The sequence below is a fragment of the Taudactylus pleione genome, unplaced genomic scaffold (genome assembly GCF_031769625.1).
Source record: "Taudactylus pleione unplaced genomic scaffold, aTauple2 ptg002133l, whole genome shotgun sequence".
In the NCBI taxonomy this organism is placed as follows: Eukaryota; Metazoa; Chordata; class Amphibia; order Anura; family Myobatrachidae; genus Taudactylus; species Taudactylus pleione.
This window is the reverse complement of record NW_028286527.1, coordinates 307,301-320,289: the sequence shown is the minus strand read 5'-3', so window position 1 is coordinate 320,289 and position 12,989 is coordinate 307,301. Positions and strand designations below refer to the sequence as shown.

The window sequence follows — 12,989 nt, the reverse complement described above, 5'->3', positions numbered from 1 at the left end:
AAAAAAGGATGAAGTTGACATTGGATTACTGTTGTACCGCATCCATAATTTACACAAGAAACCTTGAAATGTAAAAACTTAAACATAACTGAAGTTTGGTCAACAATAACATTATATTCCCCTTGTTTGGAAGCTGTTGTTTTGGTCACATGTCAGCAGACAGTGTATATTGTCTTCCAGTACTTCTTTGGATAGGAGGCACTTCTGTTACACAGAGGTCATGAATAAAAGGAATAAAACACTTATCATACCTTGAAGGCCAGGATAACACATCTGTTGATTGGTTTGGTGCTAGAGTTAATATTTGATATTATATAATATGATAAGAGTTAATATGTCTACGTCATGCTGTTATTAATCCGGGACAGAAACTTTGCCCAAAAAGCTGAATTCAGCTGTCACACTGGGCCTGATTCAGAGCCGCTCGTAAGCGGCCACTCGTTCACTCCGAGCGATGTTCGCACATCTGCGCATGCGTATGGGTTTTAGTACGCATGCGCGAACCAGTGAGTGCGGTCAAAAATCGTGTGCTCGCAAAATAGCGAATGCCTGCTAATTTGAGTGACAGAATGAGGCGTTTGTGGGTGGTAACAGGGGAAGGTGCTTGAAACGGTCAAAACGGGCGTTTTAAGGGTGTGCATAATTAACAAAGCAGCGTCATTGACCACGTCACTTGGTTGTCTTTTAGCCTGAACTGTTCGCATGATTGCGGTAGGAAAATCCAAGCACTGCGAGCAGTTCAGACGCCTTTCAATGTACTCGATTAATCAAATAAATAGCTGAGATGACGTAGGATGTGAGCGGCCAGGGGGCGTTTTTTCCAAAATAGTGAGCGCATGTTTCGTTCGCTCGTTCAGACATAGAGGCATCAACAGACCGCAAAGAGCGAGCGCTTAATTTAAATAGCCAGACCCTTTTTCTGAACGAGCGTCCGTAAATAGCGTCCGGCTCTGAATCAGGTCCACTGTACAGAACAGACAGACATAGATTTGCCAACAGAAGAAGCTGAATCCCCGGTGACCAGTATAACTGATCCTGCAGTAACAGAAGAAGCTGAATCCCCGGTGACCAGTATAACTGACCCTGCAGTAACAGAAGAAGCTGAATCCCCGGTGACCAGTATAACTGACCCTGCAGTAACAGAAGAAGCTAAATCCCCGGTGACCAGTATAAGTGACCCTGCAGTAACAGAAGAAGCTGAATCCCCAGTGAAAGGTGTAACTGACCCTGCAGTAACAGAAGAAGCTAAATCCCCGGTGACCAGTGTAACTGACCCTGCAGTAACAGAAGAAGCTGAATCCCCGGTGACCAGTATAACCGACCCTGCAGTAACAGAAGAAGCTGAATCCCCGGTGACCAGTATAACTGATCCTGCAGTAACAGAAGAAGCTGAATCCCCGGTGACCAGTATAACTAACCCTGCAGTAACAGAAGAAGCTGAATCCCCGGTGACCAGTGTAACTGACCCTGCAGTAACAGACGAAGCTGAATCCCCGGTGACCAGTATAACTGACCCTGCAGTAACAGAAGAAGCTAAATCCCCGGTGACCAGTGTAACTGAAGCTGCAGTAACAGAAGAAGCTGAATCCCCGGTGACCAGTATAACCGACCCTGCAGTAACAGAAGAAGCTGAATCCCCGGTGACCAGTATAACTGACCCTGCAGTAACAGAAGAAGCTGAATCCCCAGTGAAAGGTGTAACTGACCCTGCAGTAACAGAAGAAGCTAAATCCCCGGTGACCAGTGTAACTGACCCTGCAGTAACAGAAGAAGCTGAATCCCCGGTGACCAGTATAACCGACCCTGCAGTAACAGAAGAAGCTGAATCCCCGGTGACCAGTATAACTGATCCTGCAGTAACAGAAGAAGCTGAATCCCCGGTGACCAGTATAACTGACCCTGCAGTAACAGAAGAAGCTGAATCCCCGGTGACCAGTGTAACTGACCCTGCAGTAACAGACGAAGCTGAATCCCCGGTGACCAGTATAACTGACCCTGCAGTAACAGAAGAAGCTAAATCCCCGGTGACCAGTGTAACTGAAGCTGCAGTAACAGAAGAAGCTGAATCCCCGGTGACCAGTATAACCGACCCTGCAGTAACAGAAGAAGCTGAATCCCCGGTGACCAGTATAACTGATCCTGCAGTAACAGAAGAAGCTGAATCCCCGGTGACCAGTATAACTGACCCTGCAGTAACAGAAGAAGCTGAATCCCCGGTGACCAGTGTAACTGACCCTGCAGTAACAGACGAAGCTGAATCCCCGGTGACCAGTATAACTGACCCTGCAGTAACAGAAGAGTTGAATCCCCGGTGACCAGTATAACTGACCCTGCAGTAACAGAAGAAGCTGAATCCCCGGTGACCAGTATAACTGACCCTGCAGTAACAGAAGAGTTGAATCCCCGGTGACCAGTATAACTGACCCTGCAGTAACAGAAGAAGCTGAATCCCCGGTGACCAGTATAACTGACCCTGCAGTAACAGAAGAAGCTGAATCCCCGGTGACCAGTATAACTGACCCTGCAGTAACAGAAGAAGCTGAATCCCCGGTGACCAGTATAACTGACCCTGCAGTAACAGAAGAAGCTGAATCCCCGGTGACCAGTGTAACTGACCCTGCAGTAACAGACGAAGCTGAATCCCCGGTGACCAGTATAACTGACCCTGCAGTAACAGAAGAGTTGAATCCCCGGTGACCAGTATAACTGACCCTGCAGTAACAGAAGAAGCTGAATCCCCGGTGACCAGTATAACTGACCCTGCAGTAACAGAAGAAGCTGAATCCCCGGTGACCAGTATAACTGACCCTGCAGTAACAGAAGAAGCTGAATCCCCGATGACCAGTATAACTGACCCTGCAGTAACAGAAGAAGCTGAATCCCCGATGACCAGTATAACTGACCCTGCAGTAACAGAAGAAGCTGAATCCCCGGTGACCAGTATAACAGACCCTGCAGTAACAGAAGAAGCTGAATCCCCGGTGACCAGTATAACTGACCCTGCAGTAACAGAAGAAGCTGAATCCTCGGTGACCAGTATAACTGACCCTGCAGTAACAGAAGAAGCTGAATCCCCGGTGACCAGTATAACTGACCCTGCAGTAACAGAAGAAGCTGAATCCCCGGTGACCAGTATAACTGACCCTGCAGTAACAGAAGAAGCTGAATCCCCGGTGACCAGTATAACTGACCCTGCAGTAACAGAAGAAGCTGAATCCCCGGTGACCAGTATAACTGACCCTGCAGTAACAGAAGAAGCTGAATCCCCGGTGACCAGTATAACAGACCCTGCAGTAACAGAAGAAGCTGAATCCCCGGTGACCAGTATAACTGACCCTGCAGTAACAGAAGAAGCTGAATCCCCGGTGACCAGTATAACTGACCCTGCAGTAACAGAAGAAGCTGAATCCCCGGTGACCAGTATAACTGACCCTGCAGTAACAGAAGAAGCTGAATCCCCGGTGACCAGTATAACTGACCCTGCAGTAACAGAAGAAGCTGAATCCCCGGTGACCAGTATAACTGACCCTTCAAGAGATGATAAGAGTTTTGTCCTACAATTAAGCTGACAGAGAAATGCGCGTCAGGACTGTAAGGGACACGCGATGTTGGCATCTGTCTTCAGCACACACAGTCACGGTGTGTTTACAATGCACACTTACTGTACTTTTGAATAAATGAATAATAAAACAGATTAATTTTTACAAATCTGACACGTGATACTCTGAGAACATAACATTGTATCATCTCAGTTATGGTTTTTGATGATAATAACAGCATGAACATTTTGATCTGAGGACTATGGGCCTGATTCAGAGCTGAACTCTCTGACCAGAGCGCTCGCTCTGAATCAGGGCCCTCCTCCATGAAAATGGAGCGGCCTCCAGGCCGCTCGTATAGCTGTGGGTGACTACCCACAGCATATGCGAGCGGCCAAAAAGATGGTCGCGATGGTCTTGACCATCGCGACCATCGGACTTGCGACGGAGACCCTGCGGTAGGGTCTAGCTGCCACAAGCCCTGGAGTGATTTTGGCTCTATCAGAGCCAAAATCACTCCCACTGACATCACTAGTGATGTCAGTGGGGCCGGCTTCAGACGGTAGGCGTTCCCATGGGAACGCCTCCGTCTGGCAGGCACGCCCACCAAAGGGGGCGTGCTGTCAATCAACATCGACAGCACGCCCCCTTTGGTGCGAGACCCAGAGCGATGGAAAGCCCGTCGCTCCCCGGGTCTCGCGCATGCGCACGACGGAGCTCCCTCCATCGTGCGCATGCACAGTGGGGAACATCGACCCGCTTGCGAGCGTCCTGACGCTCACGAGCAGGTCTGAATGACCCCCTATGACCAAACTAATTAGATCTGAGGTCTAGGGTATATTTTATACTATATCATATCTGTCTAAAATGAATCTCCCTAAATATAACATAATCAGCCCATGCAATATTTAATTACTGGATTATTGGGCTCTTGAAATAGGAGCAATCTAGCAGTCATATACTAATAAATAACATTACAATATAGGAGAATTACTCCAATTTTGGAATTTAAAGTGTTGACTATTCAGATTATAACACCATACATTATTAAGTACTGCTAGTGTGAGATCTATTGAGCAGACAGTTAATATTTTATTGTAGTTAATTTATGCGGAGCCGTGAATCCTCAGAATAACGAGTTTAATTTAAATAGCGAATTTAACACAGAATGTATTGATACAGATAGTCTTCTATAGATCAATATTCAACATAATATTAGACAGTCCGGTGTGAATTAGAGGACACCATAAATTAAATTGGACTGTCTCCAGAGTTAGGGCTTCATTCAGAGACGCTCGTAAGCGGCCGCTCGTTCGTTATGAGCGATGTTCGCACAACTGCGCATGCGTACGGATTGTAATATGCATGTGCGAACCAGTCAGTGCGGCCGAAAATCGTTAGTGCGCTATATAGCGATTGCCTGCTATTTTGAGTGACAGGAGGAGGCGTATGTGGGTGGTAACAGGGGAAGGTGTTTGAAAACGGGGAGTGGAATTAGAACGCAGGCGTGCTTAAAGGTCAAAACGGGCGTTTTAAGGGTGTGCATAATTAATCCAGCAGCGTCATTGACCACGTCACTTTGTTTTTTTTAACTCAGAACTGCTCGCAAAATAGCGGTTGAAAAAACCAACCACAAGAACAGCGAGCAGTTCATACGCTGTACGATGTACTCGATTAATCGAATAAATAGCGGACATGACGTATGGTGCAAGGGGGCGTATTTTTCAAAATTACAACCGCAAGTTTTGCTAGCTCCTTCAGACTTAGAGGCGTGAACAGACCGCAAAGTGCGAACGGTTCATTTGAATAGCCACCCCTTTTTATAAAACGAACGACCGCAAATAGCGAGCGGCTCTGAATCAGGCCCTTAGTGTGCAGTGCGGATTTCTGGAAGTATATGAATCAAGAAATCTGGAGACACAAAGTTTTAAATCACGAACACATATTTTATTAAAATAACCAAAACACAAATATTCTGAATTAATAAAAAAATGACACGTACTGGTTTAAAATTTATGAGTTTAAATATTTTGCTGACCTTATTTTAAGGATACATTAAAAGTTATGTTTTAATAAAGAACATGGGTCACTTATGATATATCCCTTAACTTTAATAATCCGTGAGTGCCCCACCATAGGAATACTTGGTTTTGTTTTTTCTCAATTGTGTCTATGTTATTATTCCTGGGTGCAGTTCCTCTCTATTATTATGGTGTATTTTACATGAATTAAATACTGGGGAAGGATAATTTATACATAAGAGTCTGTGCGGATTTTTCTTTTGTATTTTTGCAGACAATATACACTCTGCTGACACGTGACCGTTACAACAGGTTCCAAACAAAGGGAAATAATGTTACTGTTGACTCAACTTCAGTTATGTTTAGGTTTTTACATTTCATGGTTTCTTGTGTAAATTATGGATGTGGTACAACAGTAATCGAATGTCAACTTCATACTTTTTTTTTCTCCACTATGAAACAGAGTACCATGCTGATTTTCTGTGGTAGTAATGTATACCTTTGTTAAGTACCTAAATAAAATTGGGATATCTAATGTTGATTTAACTTTGTGTTTTTAATTCTGTTCCAAAATCTTAAATTTTTCCTGTAACTCAAAACGTAAGGCAGATAAAGTAATTTTGTTTGGATTTTTGGATTCAGTGAAAAAGTTACCTTAGGGGTCCAAATTTCATGGTGATTTCCTTAATAATCACCCGTAATACTTCAAATAAAGTGAATGAATAAGTAGCTATTAGTAAATAGTTTAATAAATTGAAAAATCTATATTTCGGAAACTAAAAGTCAGACTGTTGAGATATTTGGCAGAAATAGGTTTTTTTTTAACATTATCTGTTAACTAAAATTTTTTTTAAAAAATTCTGAGATGGGTGGTGGACATACCAGGTTAAACTGAAATGACCCTTCTTCAAATCAACATCGGACTCATATCAATTAAGTTCTTCGATTCTTCAACATCGGTCCCAAACCAATCAAGTTCATCAATTCATCAACATCGGATTCAAATCGATCAAGTTCTTCAATTCATCAACAGTCTCAAAACAATCCAGCTCTCAATCAGCATAATTGGTCCTAATCTGAGTCTGCCCATTCCTTCAGCATTTTATGTCCAGTTCCAATCCAACATCCTGTTCAATAAAGACATTCTATTCATGTTCTCGCCTTCGGGCCCATCATCCACTGCCGTATCTCTACCTCCTCAGATCTATACATGAGGAAGTCGTGGCTCAAGCCACATAAGTTCATCCACATCTCTTAAATCTCTTCTTTAACCTCCCACACCTGTTCCAACCCAATCCAACCCTCCGGTGTGACAATTGTTATGTAACTGGATACGTATAATGACAGCTGTGGAGTCAGGAGCATAGTGAAATATAAATTGTTTATTGAAACAAAAACAATCCAGGCAAATTACAAAAACAATGGTGCACTCTAATCAATTAGGCAGATTCACATGCAGCAATAGGAGGGACAGCTTGCAGAGGCCCAGCTGGCTTTAGCTGCACACATTATGGGCTGGAGATATAAAGACTGGATACAAGCAAAGGCATAAAGCTGCAGAGTAGATGAGACAGACTCACAGACAGCAGTGGAGCTGCAGTTTGCAGAAGTCCAGCAGACAGAAGATCAGGTTCAGGCCGTGGAATACATTCCAGGGAAAACAATCAATGACCAGCAGGGGGCATGGTGAGGGGCAGGAATAAATAGTCTGTGAGGCAGATGATAAAAAGTGGAGTAATATTAACTCCTGTATGTGAGGAGACAATGTCAGATACAAAATAAAGGCCAGTGTTCTAACACCAATGTAACTTATTTCTAGTGGCGCAAAGAGCATTTGATATATGTCTTGGAGGAATAAGAACCCCAGCCAGGAGCATTGGTGTAACCTTATGCAGTGCAGTGCTGTGCGAAAGCCCCTAAGACAGGAACCTCTGCCAGACACGCACCAGAGTTCTATGGTTGGGGGGAAAGGGGAGACTTACCGGTCACTCAGCATTACATGTCTGAATGTGTTACATGTCTTCTCTGTGATGTCTGTTATATTTATTCTATTTATTTCTAGAAAGTCCTGCTCTAAAGAACCAGAGTCTTTTTTACACATCACACGTTCTGTATTCTCACTGATTAACTGAGGATGGACAAGGATGGGAGTCACCATACTGAGAGGATCTTACAGCTCACCCTGGAGATTATCTACCTGCTGACTGGGGAGGTGAGAGGGTCTGGGGTATCACAGTGACATCACCTATATCTATTGTAATAATACAGGGACATGACTTGGTAGGTGAGAGGATCTGGGAGTTTCACAGTGACATCACATATATCTATAGTAATAATACAGGGACATGACTGGGGAGGTGAGGAGATCTGGGAGTTTCACAGTGGCATCACATATATCTATAGTAATACCCTAGCAGCAGTTAGCCACTCTTCAGATATTAGTATCAGTCCCACAGTCCTCCCTGGAGTTGGGATTTAGCACATTGCTCAAAGCTGCAGGAGATACTATATATTCTACATTTTCGTATATATAGGAGATTGTTAAATGACTTTTTATTGTGAAATAGTCCTTGCATATTATGCAAAGTTATCACCTGAATACACCCCACATTTAAGTGAAGCTTAATTGACCATCTCATTGATGTCTCCCCCGATACACAGGATTACACAGTAGTGAAGAAGACATCCAGTGAGTGTGAGACATCCAGCAGCCGTCCCCGTGTGTCAGGAGGACTCAGCAGGACCCAGAGCCCCATCATGGTGCCTCCACCTCACTCACTGATACATGAGAGACAAAATAACCAAAAGATCCTGGAACTCACCAACAAGAACATTCAGCTGCTGACTGGAGAGGTGACTGCTGGGAATGGGACATTATACAGTAACACCCAAGACATGTGGTTGGATGATGACTGTATCATGTGTGTCAGGTTCCTATAAGGTGTCAGGATTTCACTGTCTATGTTTCCATGCAGGAGAAGGAGTATGTAGAGCAACACAATGGTCTGTACAAGGACATGATGATGGATAAGCACCAGCCCCTCACATCACTGGGTAAGAGGATAAGGTCATTTATTTTACTGGGGAGAGCAGGTATGGTGGCCCCTATATATACATACATCATCTGATAATCACATATATACAATGTACTCAGTCACTGTGTGTCTCCTACAGATGGACCCAGTAACAGAAATACCCCAGAGAGATGTCCCTGTCCAATTTATTTCCAGGATTGTACAGAGAAGAATCACAGGATTCCACCGGAGCATCAGGTAGCTGAGATTTGGGATATCACCAATATACTATAGTGACTGTCACTATATGATCTGTAGAGCAGCTGTGTGTGTTTTATTCGCCGATATACTGTATAATCTCAAATAATGACATCAGACTTTATGCAATTTTTTATCTGATTTAGGGTGAAGATCTGATTAATATTAAGATAAATTATATAGATGGAGAAGAAGAGACATATGTGGCTGATAATAAGGCAGAAGATATCGATGGAGAAGAAAAGACATATGTGACTGATATGAAGGCACAAAATATAGAGGGAGAAGAAGAGACGTATGTGACTGATATGAACGTAGAAGATATAGAGGGAGAAGAAGAGACATATGTGACTGATATAAAGGCAGAAGATATAGAGGGAGAAGAAGAGACGTATGTGACTGATATGAAGGCAGAGTATGTAGAGGGAGAAGAAGAGATGTATATGACTGATATTATTTCAGAAGATATAGAGGGAGAAGAAGAAAAGTATATTATGGGTGATCAGCAGTTTACGGAGGAGGAAATACCTACAAATATCAGCACAAGTGAGTAATAAACACATTACAGAAAATAGTCACATATTGTATTCTCCTTTCTCAGTCACTGCTACATTCTCCTCTGTCAGTACAAACTAATGAGAGGAACGTACCTGCCCAGTGTGTAGTCAGGAGCCATCAGTCCCTATTATACTTCTGCTCTCCCCTCACATCATGTCACTGTGTGTTACCAGCCCAGAGATGTGACCAGTCTCCTCCCCACACTCTCTTGTGTATCTCATACATCAGGAGCCATCAGCCCTATTATACTCCTACTCTCTCCCCCTCACATCATGTCTCTGTGTGTTACCAACCCAGAGATCTGACCAGTCTCCTACACACACACTCTGGTGTATCTCATACACAAGGAGCCATCAGCCCCTATTATACTCCTGCTCTCCTCCTCACATCATGTCACTGTGTGTTACCAGCCCAGAGATCTGACCTGTATCCTCCCCACACTCTCTGGTGTATCTCATACATCAGGAGCCATCAGCCCCTGTTACACTCCTGCTCTCCCCCTCACATCATGTCACTGTGTGTTACCAGCCCAGAGATCTGACCAGTCTCCTCCTCACACTCTCTGGTGTATCTCATACATCAGGTGCCATCAGCCCCTATTATACTCCTGCTCTCCCCCTCACATGTCACTGTGTGTTATCAGCCCAGAGATCTGATCAGTCTCCTCCCCACACTCTCTCTGGTGTATCTCATACATCAGGAGACATCAGCACCTATTATACTCCTGCTCTCCCCCTCACATCATATCACTGTGTGTTACCAGCCCAGAGATCTGTCCAGTCTCCTCCCCACACTCTCTGGTGTATCTCGTACATCAGGAGACATCAGCCTCTATTATACACCTGCTCTCCCCCTCACATGTCACTGTGTGTTACCAGCCCAGAGATCTGATCAGTCTCCTCCCCACACTCTCTGGTGTATCTCATACATCAGGAGCCAACAGCCCCTTTTATACTCCTGCTCTCCCCCTCACATCATATCACTGTGTGTTACCAGCCCAGAGATCTGACCAGCCTCCTCCCCACACTCTCTGGTGTATCTCATACATCAGGTTCCATCAGCCCCTATTATACTCCTGCTCTCCCCCTCACATGTCACTGTGTGTTACCAGCCCAGAGATCTGACCAATCTCCTCCCCACAATCTCTGGTGTATCTCTTACATCAGGAGCCATCAGACCCTATTCTACTCCTGCTCTCCCCCTCACATCATATCACTGTGTGTTACCAGCCCAGAGATCTGACCAGCCTCCTCCCCACACTCTCTGGTGTATCTCATACATCAGGTTCCATCAGCCCCTATTATACTCCTGCTCTCCCCCTCACATGTCACTGTGTGTTACCAGCCCAGAGATCTGATCAGTCTCCTCCCCACAGTCTCTGGTGTATCTCATACATCAGGAGTCATCAGTCCCTATTATACTGCTGCTGTACCCCTCACATCATGTCACTGTGTGTTGCCAGCCCAGAAATCTGACCAGTCTGCTCCCCACACACTCTGGTGTATCTCATACACAAGGAGCCATCAGCCCCTATTATACTCCTGCTCTCCTCCTCACATCATGTCACTGTGTGTTACCAGCCCAGAGATCTGACCTGTATCCTCCCCACACTCTCTGGTGTATCTCATACATCAGGAGCCATCAGTCCCTATTATACTCCTGCTCTCCCCCTTACATCATGTCACTGTGTGTTACCAGCCCAGAGATCTGACCAGTCTCCTCCCCACACTCTCTGGTGTATTTCATACATCAGGAGCCATCAGCCCCTATTATACTCCTGCTCTCCCCTCACATCATGTCACTGTGTGTTACCAGCTCAGAGATCTGACCAGTCTCCTTCCCATCACTCTCTGGTGTATCTCATACATCAGGAGCCATCAGCCCCTGTTACACTCCTGCTCTCCCCCTCACATCATGTCACTGTGTGTTACCAGCCCAGAGATCTGACCAGTCTCCTCCTCACACTCTCTGGTGTATCTCATACATCAGGTGCCATCAGCCCCTATTATACTCCTGCTCTCCCCCTCACATGTCACTGTGTGTTATCAGCCCAGAGATCTGATCAGTCTCCTCCCCACACTCTCTCTGGTGTATCTCTTACATCAGGAGCCATCAGACCCTATTCTACTCCTGCTCTCCCCCTCACATCATATCACTGTGTGTTACCAGCCCAGAGATCTGACCAGCCTCCTCCCCACACTCTCTGGTGTATCTCATACATCAGGTTCCATCAGCCCCTATTATACTCCTGCTCTCCCCCTCACATGTCACTGTGTGTTACCAGCCCAGAGATCTGATCAGTCTCCTCCCCACAGTCTCTGGTGTATCTCATACATCAGGAGTCATCAGTCCCTATTATACTGCTGCTGTACCCCTCACATCATGTCACTGTGTGTTGCCAGCCCAGAAATCTGACCAGTCTGCTCCCCACACACTCTGGTGTATCTCATACATCAGGAGCCATCCGCCCGTATTATACTCCTGCTCTCCCCCTCACATCATGTCACTGTGTGTTACCAGCCCAGAGATCAGACCAGTCTCCTCCCCACACTCTCTGGTGTATCTCATACATCAGGAGCCATCAGCCCCTATTATACTCCTGCTCTCCCCCTCACATCATGTCACTGTGTGTTACCAGCTCAGAGATCTGACCAGTCTCCTTCCCATCACTCTCTGGTGTATCTCATACATCAGGAGCCATCAGCCCCTGTTACACTCCTGCTCTTCCCCTCACATCATGTCACTGTGTGTTACCAGCCCAGAGATCTGACCAGTCTCCTCCTCACACTCTCTGGTGTATCTCATACATCAGGAGCCATCAGGCCCTATTATACTCCTGCTCTCCCCCTCACATGTCACTGTGTGTTACCAGCCCAGAGATCTGATCAGTCTCCTCCCCACACTCTCTGGTGTATCTCATACATCAGGAGACATCAGCACCTATTATACTCCTGCTCTCCCCCTCACATCATATGACTGTGTTTTACCAGCCCAGAGATCTGACCAGTCTCCTCCCCACACTCTCTGGTGTATCTCATACATCAGGTGCCATCAGATCCTATTATACTCTTGCTTTCCCCCTCACATCATGTCACTGTGTGCTACCAGCCCAAATATGCTCTATATTAGACAATGCAAACGTCACATGAACTTGACCTTCTCACACACACAGAGCTATAACGATACTCCCGTCATATCACAATGGCTTCCTCCAGTTTCTGTGCTTGGATGATCTGTACTTTTGCGTTTTTTCTGCTGACCTGTCTCTGTATCCTGCTCTGTCCTTCTCCCTACTTCCTCCTCCTGCTGTTGCCTTCTGTGCCCTGCACCATTCCCCTACCCTGTCCTGCTGTTGCCCTCTGTGCCCTGCACCATTCCCCTACCCTGTCCTGCTGCCCCCCACTCTGCCCTGCACCATTCCCCTACCCTGTCCTGCTGCCTCCCCCGCTCTGTCCCCTGCACCATTCCCCTACCCTGTCCTGCTGCCTCCCCGCTCTGTGCTCTGCACCATTCCCCTACCCTGTCCTGCTGCCTTCCCCGCTCTGTGCCCTGTACCATTCCCCTACCCTGTACTGCCTTCCCCGCTCTGTGCCCTGTAC

At 45.8% G+C, this 12,989-nt stretch overlaps 1 protein-coding gene and 1 pseudogene across 1 annotated transcript in view; one reads left to right on the top strand and one right to left on the bottom strand.

Annotated features, from left to right (window-relative positions):
- The window catches only part of LOC148435665 (uncharacterized), a 131,242-nt gene that overhangs the window by 17,093 nt on the left and 101,160 nt on the right, over positions 1-12,989 (bottom strand). The gene's annotated exons all lie outside the window — the stretch shown is intronic.
- Positions 1-12,989, top strand: part of LOC148435666 (uncharacterized) — a 79,252-nt pseudogene that overhangs the window by 3,318 nt on the left and 62,945 nt on the right.